Source organism: Arachis hypogaea, chromosome 14 (genome assembly GCF_003086295.3).
Source record: "Arachis hypogaea cultivar Tifrunner chromosome 14, arahy.Tifrunner.gnm2.J5K5, whole genome shotgun sequence".
Taxonomy (NCBI): Eukaryota; Viridiplantae; Streptophyta; class Magnoliopsida; order Fabales; family Fabaceae; genus Arachis; species Arachis hypogaea.
In genome coordinates, this window is record NC_092049.1 from 7,266,103 (window position 1) to 7,290,252 (window position 24,150).

The 24,150-nt window shown below is 34.6% G+C and overlaps 1 long non-coding RNA gene across 7 annotated transcripts; it reads left to right on the plus strand.

Annotated features, from left to right (window-relative positions):
* Positions 1-17,393: 17,393 nt before the first annotated feature.
* On the plus strand, positions 17,394-21,607 carry LOC112741293 (uncharacterized). Of its 7 annotated transcripts, none has more exons than XR_011871623.1 (9): positions 17,394-17,684; positions 17,794-17,882; positions 18,131-18,246; positions 18,350-18,419; positions 19,077-19,192; positions 19,266-19,722; positions 19,993-20,108; positions 20,559-20,644; positions 21,038-21,607. It is a non-coding gene; the product is annotated as an uncharacterized lncRNA (long non-coding RNA). The 7 variants fall into 7 exon arrangements; XR_011871624.1 differs by having other exon boundaries at positions 21,052-21,607; XR_011871625.1 differs by having other exon boundaries at positions 19,684-19,722.
* Positions 21,608-24,150: the final 2,543 nt, after the last annotated feature.

Here is a 24,150-nt window from a genome sequence, read left to right on the forward strand (position 1 = left end):
ATTGTCATAGAGATACTGATAAAAAGAAAAAAATAATGGTCACTATCATGTTGCTCCGAATTATAGAATTTCATTTTCCATGTTAAATTTTCTGTTTGTAGTTCATGCTACTGTTGCCGGCTGAATATGCATTGTTAAAATACCATTTGTTTTTGTAAAATAAAAAGTGGCTTCAACTTGTGTTCGTAATCTAAGAAAGTGTAGGCCTATTGTTGCTTAAATTGCTACCATTTTGAACGATTTAGAAATATGTGTGTTTTCCATAGAAAATTATTTATATCACTCATTTTTCTTTGTATTTTATAGTAATAACATGGCGTTAATTTTGTATAAAATGATGGTAATAAAAGAAAAGAGTCATCCAATTATATGTTATATAAAATTGTTGGGTTGTGAAATCAAATTGGTATAGCAATTTTGCCTTTTCAATATTAAACATATTTAGATGCAAACCAATTACCAATAAAATGATATATATTGCATGAATTTATGTATTGAAAGGAACGTTTTCTTTTTTCCTTATATCTTACTAAACCAGGATGCATGAGATCCCTTAATAATATAAACAAATTAGTGAGTATTAGAAATTCATGAACTTATGGAGGACCTGGATCTACCGTATGAGTCACTTCTTCAGCACTAACAAGATTCACTCAAGTTGGTCAAATTAATTGTGATTAATTTTTGTCTAAGTGCTTGATATGATACAATACACATACCTTCAAAGTTGCTACCTCACATGCATTGCCTTACATCTTGAGCTGCCAAAATTGAAATGTAAAGTTACATCCTGAAAGAGTTGTAGGTGTTCATTTGTGTTTTATAATTTGCAAGGCAGTGGTCTAAATAATTTCGCTCACAATGGATGATACATGAAGTTTTATATTTTTTAATGAAGTAGAAGAAGTAGATAATGTAATAGTTGTTGGAATTCTAATTCATGTATTAGGAATTCATGGGTAGTTGTTATGACTTTGATTTTTGGTATTTTGTTAGAGCATGTTATGTGATCACACACTTTTTTTGGTGACAACTTTATGAAGGATGGATTAGTTTAGGTTGGATTAGTTGATTTAAAATTATTGGTCATTGAAGATTAAAAAGAATAAGTAGGATACTGACTAAACTTATAGCCACGCTTTGAAAGAGTGGCTATATTGTATAGTAGTTATCAACAACCATGCTTTTAAAGCGTGGCCATATGGCCATATCTTTCTCTGTTACCACGCTTTTCAAGCGTGGCCATATCTTCCTCTATTGCCACGTTTCTAAAGTGTGGCCTTATTTCCATTTATTGGCACGTTTCTAAAGTGTGGTCATATCTTTCTCTATTGCCCCGTTTCTAAAACGTGGCCATATCTTTCTCTATTGTCCCGCTTCTAAAATGTGGCCATATCTCCCTCTATTGCCACGCTTTAAAAGTGTAACACCCTAACTTTTAGCACCTCATGATCGTACTAAAAGTTTAGGCGTTACTTACCTCTAAACCTTTTTATTTTATACTATCTTTATTTAATATCGTGCCTTTGGGAATACGAACCGAAACTTTAATTAAAAAAACGAAAAGTCTTCACTTAAAATCTCTTAATCACAAAAAAATATATATATTCACATAGCAATATATACATAAACTTATTCAAAGATCCTCAACTACAAGTCCTACCCCTCTAAAAAGCCAAACATTAAATGACGAGGGAAAAATAAAATCTAAGATTAAACTAAACATAAAAAAAGTATGAATACATATATGCGTAAAGCTTCATAGTTCAGTCGCGGCTCCGCGCCAAGGATTCCTGAACCTGTTACTGAAAAGGAAATCTGTAAGGGGGTGAGAACTTCATCCTCACAGGTTCTCAGTAGGGACAGTGAATGCCGTGAGATTAAGGAAATAAGTTGCAAATAATTACTTTATAACTTTAAAATAATTACCATTAGAATTCCTGAAAACTTTAAAGACTTTAGTTAGTTCCATTCAAATTATATTATTCTAAACAAATCCCAGTTACGTCACTCAGTTTTTGAGTTACAGTAATCAGTTCTCGGCTATCTTAATCCTTGACACATACAGGAACCAATAAGCATGAGCACACACGCCACACAAACACACAAATAGTTCACACATAAATCAAATACAAGAAATTCACAAAAAATATAGCACAACATACAGGAAGACTTAAGTAATTCACGCAATGCATATGATGAATGCCTTTTCTATGCAGGCCATGAGCTCATGCGTCGGTTGTCTACCCGCAACCCGACGTTACTCGGAGTGAACCACGCATATGGTTTCTTTACCGTGTCAGTCAGGCACAATTATCATCATGGACGAACCCATGTCATTTAGGATATCTTGGCATCACGGTAAGAAATAGACTATCAGTTAGGCGAACATTCACGCATTAGCAACATTAGGCTATCAGTTAGGCGGGCCACTTCCGCATTAGCAATTTGGCACAAGGCCCCTTCAACATACAATATGCTATCAGTTAGGCAGATATTCCCGCATTAGCAACCTTAGGCTATCAGTCAGGTGGGCACTTCCGCATTAGCACTTTGGCATAAAGGCCCATTCAAACATACAATATTCAATTTTCCTTTCATTCCTAGTTTCTCATTCTTTTTCTTTTTGTCATGCCTCCGCATCACCAAATAATCAATCACACATCCGCATCACCACATATTTATTCACACCTCTGTATCACCATATATTATTCACACCTCCGCATCTCCAAAAAGGTACACGTTTAGTTGCTCATCCCTCGTATCGTCAAAATGATTAATTCCTAAGTATCCAAACTTCTTTAATATTTAATCAAGATAAATGTCATTTTCTTAATAAACCGAACTCAATTCAAAACTTAAAACAAAATCTTTTCTCGACAGATTGAAATTAAAATATTATACTTTTTTTTAATAAATCAAACTGAAAACAAGAATCTTTTCTTTATACGTCGAAATCAATTAATACGATTTTTAAATCAAATTTTCTTTTAAATAACGCTTTAAACAAAGCCTTGGTGTTTTATAAAAATTTCTGCAACGTTTCTTCTAAAATTTGGGCTTTACCACCCTCTAAGAGTCCCAACCAAATCATTTCTCAAATATTTCGAATATCAAATTCTTTTCATTAGTCAAACCGTTTTTTCTTTGAAGGTAAGACACTTTCTATTCCAATAAAACTAGCCACATTTCAAATCTTTTGCTTTTGAAATTAAAGGAAATTCATTTCTTCATTCAAATTTTACAAAACTGTTCGACAATATTCGTTTAGCATTTAATACTAACCAAAATCACCTTTTCACATATTTTTACCAGCCTTTCATCAGCACTTACTCACCATCATACTAACACCAAAATCAATTACCATTCACTTCCACAACCATAAATTCCAGCATCACAGTCTCGATTCAAACTCAATTCATAAACTCAATTCATATTTCAATTTAACAAGCAACACTAAATTTATCAACATTCACAATCACAATATAACCAATTCTCATCAATTAGACATACAAAATACGTATAAATTATTTGCAATTACTCAATAAACGTTTTGGCATTCTTGAATTAAAAACTTTTAATTTAAAACGAAACCCCCTACCTCTGCTTGAAATAAAAGCAACGGAAATTTCGGAAAATCTTTCTGACTAAGTCACTGAAGAAGAAAACGTCAGAAATTGCCTGTACCTCCTAGAACTCCAATTATCCGAACTCAAAGAGAAGAGGAGCTAGTTACCGTCAACTTCTACGGGGTAAAAGTAACGCCAACATGTAGAGGAGGAGGATACGAACACTTTTATCGGATTATATTTTTTATTAGAGTTACAAATCTCAAAAAATTGGAGCCAAAAATTCATGGTTTCCATGGAAGCTCACATTCTCTCTCTCGGCCTTTCTTTCTTCTTTTACCCAAGTTCAATTCGATAGTGAAAGCAAAGAAATGAAGGTGATAAGGCTGATAGGAATGAATTGATAATTTATGGTGACTAATGCTTCATTAGGTGTCATTGATTAATAAATAAAAGTGGCACGTGTAATAATTATATTACACCCGAACGATCTCACTAGTTCAGAGGCCCGACACCGGTGGCACGGTGGTTGTTCGGACCAAGACTCTTCAGGCAAACCATTTTCTAGTGAAATTCAACCTAAAAAGCAGGATAATGCACTACAATGTCGAGGTGAGTCCCTAATCGCCGCTGCAACTGGGCCATCCACCGAGGAGGATATCAAAGACTAAATTGTCATTGATACGTGACAAGTTCCTTAACCATCCGTAGGTGCCGCCAGGGATGACCACCTATGACGGTTAGAAGAGCATTTTTAGCATGGTTAATTTTCCGGAAGCTCTTCTGGTGGAAGTATCCAAGGGAGAGAACAAGAAACCCACAGGATTCACCGTGATGTTGACTCTAGTAAAAATCCTTGAAATGAGTAGGTTGGATGATTACATCCGAGGCAGGGCATTGTCAATCCCCAGGAGAATCCAACAAAATGTACGGTTCCTGTTGGGCGCTTCTTTTACCCAATGGACCCAAAGTTTAGTGAGACGAATCTTCAGCCTGGTGTGATTGCTATTAGAGGGTTTTAGCATAGTCTCAAACTAACCCATCAAGGACTGTCAGCTTGGATTCTTCGGTTTTGTCTTTCAAGAAACAAATGTCAGTGCTGGATTTCCTTGAAAAACAGATTACCGGTTTCAATTTGCTTAAATTCGGGACCTATAGAAAAAATGTTGAAAATTTGCTAATTGGTTTGAAGGTTCAGGTCACCCACCGAAAGACCAAACAGAAGTACACAGTTGCTCGTCTAACTGGCAAAGACACGTGACAAATCACTTTCCCTGCAGTGGATGCACAGGGGAACCCCACCGGGCAGCTTAGCCTTGTTGGCTACTTCCACGATAAGTATCAGATTGATATCAAGAACAAGGATATCCCTGCACTGGTTTTTGGAGGTAATAGGACCAAGATATGTGCCAATGGAACTTTGTGACTTTGTTGAGGGTCAGATTCATCCCCAAAAGCATTTGAGCAGGGATGCTGTGAAGAATTTGAAAAATTTATGCCTGCCTTCATCGACAGTGAGGCAAGCTGCAATACCGGAGATGGTGAATTCAAGCTGTGGACCTTGTGGGTAGGTGGTCTATGATTTCATGATTATGCTATTTTTGAAACTTGAATTGTTTGGTTTACTTAATTTATCCTCTACTTGATTTTAAGTATTGAATGACAATGCTGCATTGTTTTTTATTTGCATGCTGAAAAATGAAAATGCCATCAACTATTTTTTGGGTTGAATTATCAAATCTCGCCTTGTCTGTTAATTATATATCAAAACTTGCATTGTGCTTCTATATACTATGTACTCTTTAATATATTCTACGGGGTTTTGGTTGACCTTCTTTTTACTAATTTCATGGAATAAAAATATAGAATGTAAGTTACATGACAAAACTACTAATGCATTTCAAATGATAACAACTTCTACGTGATAAATTAGCATGAAGTTAACAACTAACAATTCATGAAAATACTATGAATCATGACACACTACTATATTACTTTTCATTTTCACATCTCAATTTATCTCAATAAATTTTGATTTATACATATCTTTTCTATACTTGCAGCCAGTAAATTCTTTATATCCTTCAAACTCTCTATATAATATGTAATTTTTATGTACTCTTTAATCTATTCTACGTAGCTTTGGTTGACCTTCTTTTTACTAATTTCATGGAATAGAAATATAGAATGTTAGTTACATGACAAAACTACTAATGCGCATTTCAAATGATAACCACTTCTACGTGATAAATTAGCATGAAGTTAACAACTAACAATTCATGAAAGAGCACCGCTAGGGAGACAATGAAATATGTATACAATGTATACAATGGGCCGTTTATTAGGCCCGATTAATATTAACAGAGAGAATTAACCCATTAATAACCTTAATCCTATTATGGCTGTTTAGATTAACACACCACCCAAATTTTCATATTTTCACTTTTTCCCCAAATTACCCAACCCTTATTTTTTGCCGTCCCCCCTCCCCCTCCCCCAACACCCAAACCCTCCCAATCTTTGCACACACCCGTTACGGCGCAGAAGCCTGAGAACCTCTCAAGTTACAACCGAGGAAGGTCACCCCTGAACGCAATACTCCTCATCGTTGGCATCAAGGACGGCGGCCTCTCTCTGCTGAACATCCGGCCGTCTCTGCAATCGAGCCACCGGGCGCGACGCCGCCGATTAGGAACGCAACCAAGGAGCCCTCACCGACGAACCGAGCAGCAGCAGAGTTCTCCTCGTGCGGGCGCTTTCCTCTCCATAGCAGCGGTGCAGCCGACCCGGGAAAACAGCCGTATGATGGTCAACAGTTCACTGGAAACACAATAAACATCATCTCTGGAAGAATCCTAACCATCCAATGTAAGTGGGTTTAGTTGTTCATGTTTTAATTGGTAATCGCTCTTACATGTTTGAATGTAGATAGATTTTGTTGATTAAATCCTTGATTACCCATGGTGAACAAGCTGTGGTAGCTTATTTTATCTGCAGCTTTACATAAAGTAAATTTCTTTCAGACTCTGAAAGGGAAGTCGGATTAACTCATTCCACCAACTTCCATACTTGCCTTATGGTTGTTTAATTGTTAGGTTGCAAAACTATGATTTTTCACTGCCTTGTCTCTATTTACTTGCTCTATCTATTGTCTAGCTAGTTTCATCTCTCAATTTTTTATTGAAAATAACAAATGATTTATTATATTAACTACTACCAAATAGGTTATTAAATTACTTATTAAATTGGGATACTTTGTTTTGATAGACCGTGCATGATATGTGGTTGTGTTTGGTGTGTTTGTAATTGATGGCTGTGCTCCTCCTCATGGGTTGTTAATAATTTCATTTGTAGAACTTGGATGGTCACTTTGATAGGGGATTAGATGGTTGGATTTCGTATTTGCTGCTATGTCTTCATGAGTTAGTTTTTTTTATCTCATTTATAGATGGTTACAAAAGGGAAATTGTGAGGTTTGATCTTCATGAGTGATCGTCTTTGAATTTTTTATGTCACTATATATATATATATATATATATATATATATATATATATATTATGAGATCATTTTTTATTGTTAAATGCTCCTGGAATTGATTTTGAGAGCATCTTGGATTGTTGCTGGAATTGAGGGTAGAATGAGAGTCGAGTGTTAGAAATGAGGGGATTTTATTTTATTTCTTTTCCCTTAATTAATTAGTACTTGCATATATCGTTGTTGCATTGGTATTAGATGTATGCTTTTTTTTTTGTATTTGCTACTAACTCGATGTACACATGATGAGATTAATTACATGTCGGATGGTTAGTTTTTCAGGCAATTGGATGGTCATTTTTCATAATGGGAATTGCTATTTTGATTTGATTGTAGTGACAGCACCTTTTTAAAAGGTAATGCTAAAAGAGTCTCTGTTTTCTACGTAAACTAGTGTATATATGGTGCTGAAAAGCAGGTTATTTTAATTCATGTTGCGGTGGTTATTTTTTACTGTAGCCATTGTTGTTTGGTGATAACATGTTGTTGTGCTGTGTGATTCTTATTTACCTTGCTCATTGTTGTGTTTATAATTGGTTGATTTGGTCTCTAAATCCAATTAAATTCTTGCTGAAGATTTTCTTTCTCTACATGGGGCTGCTATTTTTTATTAGCAGCTGGAATGAATACATTTTTATGTCTCATGTTGTTTTAATTTTTCTTACTTGATTATAAACTGAAAAGAATATTCACTTGGATTGCAGAGAACCTATTGAGTGAGTATTTATTCACGGCGATCCAATCATACAGTCTCCTACAGTCCAAGCTATAAATCAGATGGGTAAAAAGGAAGTGAGATCACCATTCACGGCTCCGAGCACGAGGACGTTGAAATAACGTACAGAAGGATTGCCAAAAGGGAGAAAGTTCAAAGGAAGAAAAACTTAGCATACTTAAGATTTGAATATTTACCTTATTTACTAGTTAGAGTCTTTGGAATTTATTTATGACACATTGGGATGACATTTTTGTGGCGGATCCCTTTTTTTTAGAACTTATGTGAATCTGTTGGTGTAAAAGAATTCAAGCATGACACTGACGAGTGAGTCGAAAATGACCATCTATTTTTCTTATGAAAGTAACCATCTAGATACATGGTGAACTGAACATCCAGTATACTATTTCTTAGTACAGGGATATCTTTTTTGTATTTCAAGCTGACATTACTTGAATCTGATAAGTGTTGACTTCATTATCACTGTTCTTGAACCAATATACTATAATTTGTTTTGAGTACCTGCTACAGTTTACAAGGGTTGAATACCCGAAAACAACCATCCACGTATACAGTTACAGTAAACGTCCGATTTCATACATAAATGAACATCCAACACATCTAAGTAAAGATAAACATGTAACTACTATCTAAAGCGACTAGCTGCACACCGAATGAAATTAATCAAGCTCCTTATACAACAAAGCATCGGAACTTATCTAGATTAAATTGGTTCATTGAAATTAATCAAGTTTAGTTTCTTACAACAATTACGAACACACCGGATACCTATATCTTTAGAGAATAAAGCCACCCGTTGCTAACAACAAAAGCATCACACTTGGCATTTGCGTCTTTGAAAAATATCATCTTCATCTACAATTGCTGACAAATGAATAACTATTGAAATCCTATATCCATGAAGAAAAATATTAAAGGTACTCGAAACCATTTCCAACAGATTCTAACTGCTGCCGAATGAGCTTAACAAAGACATGCAGCTACCAGCTTGTTGGCGCTCATGCCGGCAAATCGGAGCACCAAATTCCATATTTTGAGAGGCATCCAGAGGAACCACATGCTAAACAACACAAAAAGATGACAACAATTAACTACTTGCATAGTAATGTACTAAATAATCGTGCAAGGTCGGATTAATTTAATCATGTACCGGAGCGACATTTAATTTATTCTCTATCTAGTTTATTCATCATATAAATATAGTTAATCTAAATATGCAGGATAAATATTTAGTCAACCATGAATTCATATCTTCTGAATATTTAACAATTATTTTACAAAGAGTCATAACCACATCTCCATTAGCTATATTTTATATTATATACTTCACTAATACGGTTCCAGTGGAGCTTTGGAATCATTATCACACGCAAATTCTGCACATATCAAATGTACATGACATTGAATTATCACATGCAAATTCTTCGTCCATATAATCATAAAAAGAATTTAATAAAACCATAGAAGTGGTTGCATGTGGAGTACTTCTGTTGCATCTACTGAAGCATTTAACATAAAAAAGAGCCCCCTACTTTCACTAAGTGGAATGAATAAAAATCATAAACAAATAACCATCCGCTATGCATGCCTCCACATAAATTACTTACCTTGTTGGATTCCTCACCATCTTCTACGCAATGGTTGGGATCATTGTTATGTGAATTTGATGAATTTCCGTTACTGACGGCCAATAGAACACCACATAGCGGTTGAATGAAATTCAACTCCATTTATGCTCTTCCGAGGCGTGATGGACGTCTCAAGCCTGACTCCACTTGTAATCCCTCTAACTTGCGAATGCCTACGTCGCAAGGAAGACGCAAGCCGGCTGCGACGAAATGCCTAAAGATAACAAAATTTAAGACAAATATTGGCCAAACATAGGAATTACATAAAAAATTTCACTCAAGCATTTCATCGAGCATATGGTGTGCACAATATGTAAATAGGGATTTTTCACTTAATTTAAGCAGCAATCAATCCAGAAAAATCAGCCATCAAACATTTTGGAATCCAAAAAGTATCAATCCATTAATCTAAGCCTAATCTAAACACTAAAAACAGAATTAAAAATTAGTTAACATAAATAAACGAAAGAACACGGGAAGGAGGGAGCATGGAACCTGCGTTGGTGAAAGGGGAAGAATGAAAAGAGAGGAGTAGCAGAGGCGGTGTTGCAGCGGCACAGAGCTCAGCCGCTGCTGGGTTGCACTGGGATTTCTTGCAGGTGGACTTGATGCGGTGCCGTCAAATCACGCCGGACGACCAGAATGCGCTGCTGGGAGTTCACTGGTGCGGACTTCCGGTGACAAGATACGAGCCAGGGAGAAGATGCGTTATCACCGTCGACAGGAGAGGCTACGTTTTTGGTCTGTCCTTGCCCTTCAGAAAGAGATGTTCGTGGTTTTGGATTTCATATAACTGAATCCTAATTTTTCAAAAAATTCAAAATTATCACATCTTTATAATTAATACTTGTATCCATAATTTAATTTTAAATTCAATTAAACCCCATTGTATGCATTGTACAATAAAGCTATTGTCTCCTCATACTTTTCCTTCATGAAAATACTATGGATCATGACAAACTACTACATTACTTTTTATTTTCACATCTCAATTCATCTCAGTAAATTTTGATTTATACATATCTTTTCTATACTTGCAGCCAATAAATTCTTTATATCCTCTAAACTCTCTATATACTATGTACTCTTTATGTATTCTTTAATTATTCTACGTGGCTTTGATTGACCTTTTTTTACTAATTTTATGGAATAGAAATATAGAATATATGTTACATGACAAAACTACTAATGCATTTCAAATGATAACAACTTCTACGTGATAAATTAGCATGAAGTTAACAACCCGACAATTCATGAAAAAACTATGGATCATGACAAACTACTTCATTTTCACATCAAGTCATCTCAATAAATTATGATTTATACATATCTTTTCTATACTTGCAGCCAATAAATTCTTTATATCCTCCAAACACTCTATATACTATGTACTCTTTATGTACTCTTTAATCTATTTTACGTGGCTTTGATTGATCTTCTTTTTACTAATTTCATGGAATAGAAATATAGAACCTAAGTTACATGACAAAACTACTAATGCATTTCAAATGATAACAACTTCTACGTGATAAATTAGCATGAAGTTAACAACTGACAATTCATGAAAAAACTATGGATCATGACAAACTACTACATTACTTTTCATTTTCACATCTCAATTTATCTCAATAAATTTTGATTATACATATCTTTTCTATACTTGCAGCCAATAAATTCTTTATATCCTCTAAATTTTTTGTATACTATGTAATTTTTATGTACTCTTTAATCTATTTTACGTGGTTTTGGTTGACCTTCTTTTTACTAATTTCATGGAATAGAAATATAGAATGTAAGTTACATGACAAAACTACTAATACATTTCAAATGATAACAACTTCTACGTGATAAATTAGCATAAATTAAAGTTAACAACTAACAATTCATGAAAATACTATGTATTATGATAAACTACTACATTATTTTTCATTTTCACAACTCAATTTATCTCAGTAAATTTTGATTTATACATATATTTTCTATACTTGCAGCCAGTAAATTCTTTATATCCTCCAAACTCTCTATATAATATCTCTATATAATATGTAATGTTTATGTACTCTTTAATTTATTCTACGTGGCTTTGGTTGACATTTTTTTACTAATTTCATGGAATAGAAATATAGAATGTAAGTTACATGATAAAACTATTAATGCATTTCAAATGATAACAACTTCTACATGATAAATTAGCATGAAGTTAACAACTAACAATTCATGAAAATACTATGGATCATGACAAATTACTACATTGCTTTTCATTTTCACATCTCAATTCATCTCAATAAATTTTGATTTATACATATCTTTTCTATACTTGTAGCAAATAAATTCTTTATATCCTCCAAACTCTCTATATATACTATGTAATCTTTATGTACTCTTTAATCTATTCTACGTGGCTTTGGTTGACCTTCTTTTTTTCTAATTTCATCAAATAGAAATATAAAATGTAAGTTACATGACAAAACTACTAATGCATTTCAAATGATAACAACTTCTACGTGATAAATTAGCATGAAGTTAACAACTTACAATTCATGAAAATACTATGGATCATGACAAACTACTTCATTTTCACATCTCAATTCATCTCAATAAATTTTGAATTATACATATCTTTTCTATGCTTGCAGCCAATAAATTCTTTATATACTCCAAACTCTCTATAGACTATGTACTCTTTATGTACTCTCTTTAGTCTATTCTACGTGGTTTTGATTGACCTTCTTTTTACTAATTTCATGGAATAGAAATATAGAGTGTAAGTTACATGACAAAACTACTAATGAATTTCAAATGATAACAACTTCTACGTGATAAATTAGCATGAAGTTAACAACTAATAATTCATAAAAATACTATGGATCATGACAAATTACTACATTACTTTTTATTTTCACATCTCAATTCATCTCAATAAATTTTGATTTATACATATCTTCTCTATACTTGCAGCCAATAAATTCTTTATATCCTCCAAACTCTCTCTCTTTTGAAAATTCTATAATGAAATTAAAAAAAAGCTAAAGTTAACTTTAAGATTAAAAAAATTCTTTAAAATAGGAGGGTAAAAAATATTCAAACCATAAAATTTCTAATTTATTAAAACACAATAGAAATTATAATATAATAAATATCCTAAGATTTTAAAAAAAGATTTTTTTTAAATTATTTTTTTCAAAAAATTTATTAAAAAAATAAAAATAATTTTATGTTTGAATATTTTATATAAAAATATTTTTTATTTATCAATTATATTTAGGTATAATAATATAAAAATATTTTTTTTATTTATTATGTAAATATAATTTTTTTAATAAAAATATTTTAAAAAAAATACAAATTGTAACGTCTAAAAAAATATATTTTTTTAAGTACTTTTGTTTTTAATTTTTACTATTAAAAATTTGCTAAACATATTAAAAAACTAAAAAAAATATTAAAAATATTTTTTTCAGTAAAATTAATGATACACAAACAATTTTGTAGTAATATTATTATTTGGTTGGAATCATGTAGATGATTTCTTATTTTTATTTTTTGTAACATAAAGTATGTAGTTTTTTTGTTTTTTTGTTTTTCAAATCAAGTAGTAGTTAGTAAATTGTCACTATTATCTTCAGCATGGTCTCAACCATTGGCTCATCGACAGGTCTATCCACCTTGTATCTAAAAATGAGCACATTCTTGAAGGGTAATAGTACCAATTTCTTTAGCCATAAAAATAAACACATTTTGCACGGTAAAAGTACCAACAACTTCAAAGATAAAAATACGAGAAAGTCTAGGGACCTGCAGATTTTGTGGGTTTTAACCATCAATGATGTTTTTAATGGTGTGAGATTGTATCTAATGGTGTAGAATCATTTAATTTTCTTTTGATAGTTAAATGCTGACCAGAATTTAACAAAAATGCTAATCTCCTAATAATCCTCTAAAAATATCAATAATCTCTTGGATAAAAATCTCAATTATCTCAGGGGTAAAAATTTCTATCATCTCAGGAATAAAAATAATCCCCATGCATCTCCTAAAAAGATAACATACAATGTTTCTAAAACTTAGGTGCTTTCAAGATCTAGAATTTAGATCTTTTTGTATTTTATTTGTAATTATTGTTTTTTAAAATTAATAAAATGGTGACTCATTATTTAAATTTTATGAGTTTTTTTGGTTATATTTTAGAATTATAATTTTGTCGTGTGGTCTTTAATTATCTAAAATTTACCTCGCTTAGTTTAATTAAGATTTGGTAAGAACTTATGTTTAGAGACAATATACGCTTGGAAATTAGTGATAATAAGTCATAAGACATAAAGCCATCGAAATAAACAATTATTCAACTCCGCTGGGGACAGAGAAGTTACCTGGAGGCCTCCTCTAAAAGACGGAAGAAAGTTAACATAGATGCAACATATTGCAGCAAAATTCTGCTTATGTTACACTTGCAGTACATAGTCGGTCTCAAATTCGGATAAATGATGAGGATTGTGTTAGGTCTTCGACAACCAACATAAAAATATAGTCGAATAGCCATGACATGAATCAAAAATATTATTGCGCTAAAACTAGGTCGTTGCCCAGAAGCAACGCGCTGTATGGCTCGAGTACGGTGTCAAATAAGCAAGAGTCACTGCATTAGTGTCCGGATGTAGTGTTAAATGAGCAAGGATTCCCGCGTTTTCGTCAACGGACGAGGGTAAATAAGCTAATTCACAAAGTAAAAGGTAAAGGTTGGAGTGACAGAAGGTTGAGATTTGGGACATGAAACATAGGCACTCTAACAGGAAAGTCCATAGAGGTGGTGGACACAATGACAAGGAAAAAGATTAACATTATGTGTCTACAAGAAACAAAATGGGTTGATGCGAAGGCTAAGGAGTTGGATACTTCTGGTTTTAAACTTTGGTATACAAGAAAGGTGAAGAATAGGAATGGGATTAGTATTATTGTGGATAAGCAGTGAAGGACGTAGTGGATGTCAAGAGGGTGGGAGATCGGATCATCTCTATCAAACTTATGGTAGAGGGAGGTGCTTTTCATGTGATTAGCGTCTATGCACCGCATGTGAGTTCGGACGAACAACACAAGATAAGATTTTGGGAGGATCTAGAGAGTTTGATCCAAGACATACCTTCGGGAGATAAGATTTTCTTAGGAGGAGATTTAAATGGCCATGTTGGAAGAGAAGTGACTGGGTATGAAAGTATTTACGGAGGCCATAGTTTCGGGGTGATCAATACCGAGGGTAAAACTATTTTGGACTTCTCCTCAACCTTTGACCTTCTCATCGCAAATACATGTTTTAAAAAGAGAGACGGACATCTTATAACCTATAAGAGTGGCATGACAAGCTCTCAAATCAACTTTTTCTTGTTGAGGAGAGTCGACCAAAAATTTTGCATTAATTGTAAAATTATCCCGGGAGAGAGATTGACAACACAACAGAGGGTGCTCGCCATGGATTTTCGCGTTGAGCAAAAGTTGAGGAAAAGACATCATACGAAGAACCCAAGGACGAGGTGGTGGCGGATGAAAGGTAAGGAACAAAGAAGCTTCCTAAGACGGGTAGGAGAAGAGGCAAAGTGGGATGGGAATGGAAGCACGGAAGAGATGTGGAGGGAGATGACAGAAGTTATTAGAAGAATAGCAAAAGAAAGCTTTGGTGAATATAAAGGAATAGGACCCAGAGATAAGAAGTCCTGGTGGTGGAATGCGAGTGTACAAGAAAAGATAAAGATAAAAAGGGAGTGCTTTAAAGAGTGGTCTTTATGCCGCAATGCAGATAATTGGGAAAAATATAAGGCGGCTAAGAAAGAGGCAAAAGTGGCTGTAAGTGAAGCAAGAACAAGAGCATATGAGGGTCTCTACCAGTCTTTGGACACGAAAGAAGGAGAAAAATGTATATATAGAATCGCAAAGAGCCGTGAAAGAAGAACGAGAGATTTGGATCAGGTTAAGTGCATAAAGGATAAGGATGGAGAGATGTTGGCTCAAGAGGAGAAGATTAATGAAAGGTGGAAGAGCAACTTCTACGAGTTATTTAATGAAGGACAGAAGACTCTTCTTAGCCTTGGTCGGTTATGCACAAGGGAAGAAGATCAAAACTTTGACTACTATCGAAGGATTCGAGACTTCGAGGTAAAAGAGGCTCAAAAGCAGATGAAAAATGGCAGGGCAGTAGGATCTGATAATATCCCGATTGAGGTTTGGATGGGCCTTGGAGGAAAATGCATCAACTGATTAACCAAGCTTTTTAATGAGATTTTAAGGTCAAAGAAGATGCCTAATGAGTGGAGAAAGAGCACATTGGTGCCTATCTACAAGAATAAGGGAGATATACAAAGTTGCGGAAACTATAGAGGGATCAAGCTCATGAGCCATACCATGAAGTTATGGAAAAGGGTGATAGAATGGAGGTTGAGAAAAGAGACACAAGTAACAGAGAACCAATTTGGATTTATGCCAGGTAGATCCACCACCGAAGCGATATACCTATTAAGAAGGATGATGGAGAGGTATCGTAGTAATAAAGGGATCTACATATGTTGTTTATTGATTTGGAAAAAGCGTACGATAATGTGTCAAGGGAGGTCTTATGGAAGGTTTTAGAAAAGAGGAGAGTAAGGATCGCATATATTCATGCAATTAAAGAAATGTATGATGGGGCCATAACTAGTGTGAAGACTCAAGGTGGTGTGGCAGAGAAATTTCTTATTGGTATAAGATTACACCAGGGCTCATCCTTAAGTCCATACCTTTTCACATTAGTCTTGGAAGTACTCACAGATCACATCCAAGAGCATGTGCCATGATGCATGCTTTTTGCCGATGATATCGTCCTTATGGAAGAGTCAAGGGAAGACTTAAATAAAAAGTTGGACTTATGGAGATAAGCTCTAGGAGTGTATGGTCTGCGCATAAGGCGTAGCAAGATAGAATATATGGAATGTAAGTTCAGTCTAAGAAGGGAAAACCTTAATATAGAGGTGAAGATTGGAGAAAATATCCTACAGAAAGTTAAAAGTTTTAAGTATCTTAGGTGCATCATACAGGATAATGGAGAGATTGAACAGGATGTAAATCATAGGATCCAAGCAGGTTGGTCAAAATAGCGGAGTGCATCTGGTTTTATATGCGACAAAAAAGTGCCTTTAAAACTTAAAAGGTAAATTCTATCGCATTGTTATAAGATCGGCTATGCTTTATGGTACGGAGTGCTGGGCGCCAAAGGAGAGCACGAACATAAGCTGAGTGTGGCAGAGATGAAGATGTTGAGATGGATGAGTGGTCATACGCGATTGGATAAAATAAAGAACGAAGATATAAGGGAGAGAGTTGGAGTAGCACCCATTGTGGAAAAGAAGGTTGAATCGCGTCTCAGGTAGTTTGGACATGTGAGAAGAAGACTGACAGAACACCCAATCAGGAGGGTGGATGAGATGGAAGATGAACAAGGGGTGAAAGGCAGAGAAAGACCTAAAAAGACTATCTATAAGGTGGTCAAATGAGATCTACATGTAAACGGTTTCTCTATAGACATGATACATGGCAGAGCATAATGTCATCGTTTGATTCATGTAGCCGACCCCACCTAGTGAGACAATGCTTTGTTGTTGTTGTTCACTACTAGAAAACTATTTATTACGGACGGATATTTCCGACGAATTTTATCCCACGAAAATACAGACAGAATTTTAGAAAAATTTTTTGTTGAAAAACAAAAAAAAATGAATTAGCATAAATTACAGACGAAAAAGAGAATCCGTCGATAATTCTAATGAAAAAATTAATTTTTTCCGTGGAAAATAGTTATAAACAGAAAATCAATCTGTAATTAAATGGACAAAAATGTTACATTTTATTAAATTATTACAAACAGAAAATCCGTCTATAATTTAAATTTTTCCGTCGAAAATATTAGAATAAGAAGATGGGTCACTTTACTCCCAATCCTTCGGTTCACTTTTTTTTCACGTTCTCCCCTTCTCCTTCAATTATGATGTGATGTCCTCCGCTGTCACCGCCGCCACCGCTCGCGTCGCACGAGCTCCTTCCACCGCCGCTTTCAATGCGTTTGCTCCTTTCGTCGTCACACGAGCTCTCTCGGCCGTGCTCTTATCTTACGAGCTCCCTCTGCCGCCGTTCTCGCGCTGCTTCTTCTCTCCTCGCCGGAGGTTTGTCATCATCTCTTCGCGTCGCTGTTAGTTCAGGTATGCCTCCGCCTCCTTCTCGTCCCTAGCCCTAACCCTTCCATTGTGATTCTGTTTCGATTTCATTATCCCTATCCCTAACCCTGTCCCTTCCCTGTTTTGATTGAAGTTGAAAATCAAAGAATACGATCGAGGAGAGCTCTTATGTTTGCAAATCAGCTGTTACTGCTGCAGAGAACGGAGTTTCTAAATTCTAAGGTATGAATTTTGTATATTCCTGTAATTTGTGAAATCTGAAACATAATTTCTATTATTGTAGTATAGATTGAAGTTTGTTTATGAACTATATATTTGAATTGTTGAGATATTTTATCTGGAATTTGCATGCATATTCTTGTTCCTTCCTGTTCTTTTTATGACTTGATTTTGGCTCCTCCTTCTTGTCCTTGTCTGAATCTGCTGAATTACAGACAGATAACTCATTCTTTTCAGTATTTTTGAAACAGGGGAGATGACACTAACACAACTCCAAAGACAACAACACGTTTAATTGATTCTGATCTTGCGGTTGCTCTTGTCTTTCAACAACAGCACTATCATCATGCCTTTGATTTAACCTCAAGTTACTCTCTTTCTCACTCTCTTATCTCTCCCTCACTCACTCTCTTATTTATCAAATATACCTTATCTCTCACTCACTCACTCTTCTATTTATCAAATAATAGGGTTGGGAATGGAGAATTTGTAGTTGTAGACTCCAATTATCAAACTAAGCTTAAACATGAGGATCAGAAGGTTTGTTTCATTGTTTTTGTGCTAATGCTTGTGCTTACTATTTTTATCTCAAAGCTTTTTTCAGTTAAAATTTATCATAAAGAGAAAAAGAAATTGAAAAGTGGAAATGGAGTAATCAAATTGGGGGAAGAAAAGAAAAACACTACAGCTTAAAGGATCTAATACTTTTAAGTTTGGAGGGAATGAGGGATGTTATGTTAGGCCAATTTCCCTTTGCCAAAATTTAAAAGTAGAATAAATGGAGTTTATTTAGGTTTTATGTTTGTAGAATTTTATTTTTTAAATTTATTATTCTAATATTTATTCCATTAACTTCAAATGTTGAGCCATAATTTAATTATCAGAAACTAAATAAATAAATAATGGAGTCTTGTTTTTTGGACATAAATATTGATAATTTCAGACATAATGTGTCTCTTTGGTATCAATTTTTATTTTTGGTCAGATCTCTTTGGTTTCAAATTTTCAATGAAAACTATCCTTGCTTGTTTAGAAACACTTGCTTGTTTGTGCCTCTCAGAAGGGTTTGTGCCTCTCAGAAGAGCAAACTGTCACCAGTGTATGATTGTTTAGAAACACTTGCTTGTTTATAGTTTTATCTTATTAGAATGTGTTTATCAATCTCTACTAATCATGATTTTGTTACTATACTTTCAGGTACATAGATGGCCAAGAATGGGAGGGCATAGATTCATAGGAATGAGAACTTAACATAAAAAACTGACTAGAAAATGTGAAGTTACAGCTATTCTTGTTCTTTATGGTCTTCCAAGGTAATTAACAAAATCATACATACACATATTGGACAACTTTGTAATAGTTGTTGACACTATTCACCTGACACAGGTTACTCATAGGTGCTATCTTAGCCCATATTTGGGACATATGGGGAGGTCAAAGAGGTGACAATTTATTTAGCCACATCTAGAGGGAGAAAAAGATAAAAGAAAAATGTGGATGTGGCTTGATCTTATGTCAGCATGGATGAATTAATCTGTGATTCAATTATTACGTTTGATGAAGAATAATATTAATAATTTGAAGTTTGAGATTCTTTTGCTCAGCTTTCCATGTGGATGGAATAATCAAATTATAACTAAATGAGGGAAGGTTATAAGTCACTTTTAGAATTTAGATCCTTCCTCATATCCATTCAGTACTAGAAATGATTATTATTGTTTGGAAGAAAAGAACGTGTTAAGTACTAGAAATGACTATGCTGTTTCTTTTCTTCTGATTTTTTAAAACATTTTGATATTACCAGACTGAAGAAGAGAGGTTGCAACAGGAACATGAAAAAAGGGTGAGTGCACATAATCTGTTTGTGGATATGCATTTTCAATTTTACGACACTTTACATGCATGTTTCAATATTTAGAAAAATAATAAAATTCTATTCTGGTTAGCACATAGTGCATTATCCTTGATTTTTTTTATGAACAACCTTTTTTGAGGGTTTTTTTTGAGGAATATAGCAGTAAAGTTAGGGGTGCACAGACCCGGCCCGGCCCGAAGGCCCGGCCCGGTCCCAAACACTTTAGAGGCTAATTTGGTGTGATTTCATCGGGTTTAGGGCCGGGTAAGGGTCTCAAAAATAGATATATTTTATGAAGCAAACTGTGGGTAATGCTTGTGGTACAGTAGGATTGCTTCATGCTCTTGGCAACCCCACGTCTGAGATTAAGCTTGGTAAGTCTTCAGTAGTAGATGGAATAGACTTTTAAGACATCGACCATTATTTCTCACTTGGTAATATCACTGATGAAGACAATTTATCCTATTTTAACAATATGACTTAAGAAGTTTTGAATTTGGTTCCTGTGATTACTGTCATCAAAATTTTCAATCTGGCTCCCCAATTGCAAAGGTTTCTAATGGAAAAAGGAAGAATTTCAACATTTGATGGAAAATGCAATCGATCCTAATAATCTATATTAACAATTGAATTTCTCCTCGATGTAAGGCCAACACAACAGAACCACTGACTAGTCATATAAACCTAACAAGAAGCTTTTAAAATATAAAGACAATTTGAATTTTCCAATTTATAAGAATCTTCAAATAATTTTTTTAAGCTTTTATCCTTTTTTGATTATTGATGATGTTTTGATTGTGGTGATTGTGTTGCTGAATTCAAAGAAAGGTGAGAGCAGAAGATAAAAGATTGCAAGAAGCAATTCATTTGAGTACAATGCTATAAACTACAGAGCACACAATGCATCATTGTAAGTCTGCTAAGAAGAAGCTACTATGATTCTATGATATGATGTTTGACAAACTTGCAATTATATAGTTTAAGTATGTCTTCTGCATTGCAAATTGCTTTAGTTTATTTTCCTTTTCATCTTCTACCCCACTCTCTCTTGAAGTATTAAAAATTTTCCTTTTGACAAACTTGCAATTATATGGTTTTAATTTGCTTTATTTAGTGTTTGCTAACTCTGTCGACTGCCATCACTGCGTTGAAAAATAGCAGTAGAAATAGGAAACTCTGTCGACTGCCATCCCTGCCATCACTGCTTAGTCAAATGCAATTCATCAAAATTGTACTGTTATTGTGGAGTTTCTCTTTTTGTTATAACTTCTTAGCTGATTCTATTACACTAAACTTCTATTAGTTATACTGCACCAGATGAAGAGCAAAGTCCAAAGAACTTAAAATTGTTGTCCTGTTTTGCTCATGCAAATTGCCAATTAGGGGACTGGTGTCTCTTGCCCTCATCAGCATATTCATCATCAATTTCCATGGAGAAAGGCATGTCAAAATTAGAACTTAATGATTCTATTTACAATGAACTAGATTCTAATCCAACAGGAAGTGGATGTCATTCAGAAGAAGCTGCTGTTGAGAAATTTAATGGGAATAAGAATGCTATGAACCTTGAGATTCGTTCAAGAGGGAATGTGGTGGGGAAACTAGTAAGAACAAAGCACCATAAGGAAATTACTTTCCCTTTGGTGATCAACTCTTCTGAATCAAAACCTATCAGGTTCAAGAAGAATTCATGCACATATGGTTGATGGATGCTGATTCACTTCCATTTTTTGAGAAAGAATTCAGTTAATATTTCTGTAATACATGTAAAATTGTGTAAAATTTAATATGGTTGAACAATATACTGAGGATTATAGTTGATAATACACTTTGTTTACATTTTGAATTATATTGACTTGCTTGTTTATAATAATTTTCTTTTAGTTTTATAATATGATGAATTTGTTTATTTTTTGTAATATTATAAATATTCGAATACAAATTAGATAAAAATTTGTATTAAATTTATATTTATTTTGTATGAAAATAAGTTTATTTTGTAATTAGAAAAATAAAAAAAATTCTATTTTATGTAACACCCTACCATACAGAGTTTTATGCTCAAGTCATAATTCAGAGATGGCAAGGTATTACGACCTCTAAAAGTTAAAATTTAGTACATATAGTAGTGTGCATAATGATTATAACTAGGAGCCTTTGAAGAAAAGGAGTAAAACAAAATCGTAACTCTAAAGCGCAACACTCCGATATAAAATGTAACGAATAAAGGAAAGAACTATCGCAAGATTATATATATACAAGGAGTGTCAAAAACAGGAATATCAAAACTCAAAATCCGGTTGCGAAGATAACCGGTCCGAGCATAGCAATATATACAGGTAAATAAAGTAAGAAACCCCAAGGAAATCCAAAGGGACATAAATACAGAAAACCTATTCTCCAAAATCTTCTCTAAGAAGAGTCATCACAGTTTGTATTATTTAATAGAGATAAAAGTATCTAAGCAGAACATATAAAACCAAGACAGAGTCCTGAGAACAAAGGATCTTCGCTAATCCAGAAGTCTCCAGCATGCTTCAGCGAGAAGCCTCACGTCCTGCATCTGAAAACCACAAAATCTGCATGGCTGAGAATCGGGAGTTCTCAGTATAGTAACAGTGCCCACATATCTAACATGTAATGTCCTGGGAAAGCCAAAGGCAATCCTAGAACTTCCAACAGATAATTCAAAGATTATAAACAAGTTAAACCATAAATGGCAATTGACTAAAGATTCTTCAGTCTAACTAACACTTCCCTTTCCAATTTCTTCAGACCTCCCAACCACCAGCATGAGTATAATATAAAAAACACAGTTATATCAAACAAGAGATATACAAGTAGGAACAGATAAGGCATTTAGACAATTAACAAGTAATATGCAGTCGAATAGGCAATCTCAAACAATTCACATAGTATGCATATGATGTATGTCTGTCCTAATAGCTGATGATATCATCTGTCGGTTATATAGCCAACCCGACAAGTCCTGGTAGCTAACCATTGGACTATCCCTCTGTCGTGCATCCCCAACTCGAGTTATTCTCGATCATCATCATGATCATACTCATAATCCATATCCAACACCATCACTGGTGTATATTCATGGGGGCGAGCTCATCCGGAACTTTCACAGTGTTCGGCCACACTTACGACATAGGGTCAGCAGAGTATCGAGTCTCCACCTGGAGCATATGGTGGCTAGCCACTGCTTTCACCCAGGGAAACTCGTATCTCAGATAGTGGAAGTGCAACATTCACATTTCATTCAATACGCATATATGCAATAATACTTAGCCATAATCAATAATGGCTCCGCCGTAACCATGGCAATAACTCAGCCATCCGGCTCACAGTTCAATCCAGAATCAGCCATTTATCAACAAATACAGCCCTTCGGCTCATGGCACATAAAGCACTTCCACCGCCATCCTCCGTATCTCATATAATCATCTTTGATCATAATTTTTTCCCTTGCTTCATTTACAAGTTACCACATTCCCTAGCTCCTTTCTCATTGCTAGGCATATCATAATGATTTAAGACATAAAGGGTGAGATCGAAGGCTTAGAAGTATGAAATTTGGCTTTTTAAACTCAAAAATCAACTTTGGGATGAAAACAAGGCCACGCGTACGCGTCCTTCATGCGCACGTGTGGATGGAAAACAGCCAAATGACGCGTACACGTCAGCCACGCGTACGCGTGGGTGCGTTTGTGCCCCACGCATAAAACTGGCCCAATTCTGGCACAACTCTCGGGAAAATGGCTGGACATTTGGTGCAGCGCATCGATGCACACGCGTGGATGGCACGTTTTTGAAAAACGACGCGTACGCATCAGGCACGCCTACGCGTGGGGAGTATTCTGCTAAAAATTTTTTCTAAGTTAAAAGCTGCAGAATTCACAGATTAAACCCCCAATCTTCCAACGGGCATAACTTCTTCATTTTAAATCATTTTTCGCCCGTTCTTTGAATGGCATGAACATCCCGGATCCAATTTCATTTCTAAACAAGTTTGGCACAAAACGGGAATCCGGAGTCCAAGTTATGTCCCGTCAAAGTATGTCCAAAAATCATATTTTCATATAAAACCACAAAGTGCCATTTTCAAAACAAACCAATTCATCCCTTTTCAAAATCAACCAAAACATACCAATTTCAACTTTTTTTTAAATCAATCAAAATATACAAAAAAAAATCAACATCAAGCCTCCTCAACTCACACATTAACACTTTACCACAATTCACAAAACCACCATCCAACCATTTTACCCATTCTAATCAAATGGCTAAATCACAAACACATTAACATGTCATACATCCTTCCTCATCCCAATTTCCAACAATATCATTTTCAATCAATCATCATTATACATAATCAATATCATACTCACCATCAACATGGTTTCACCC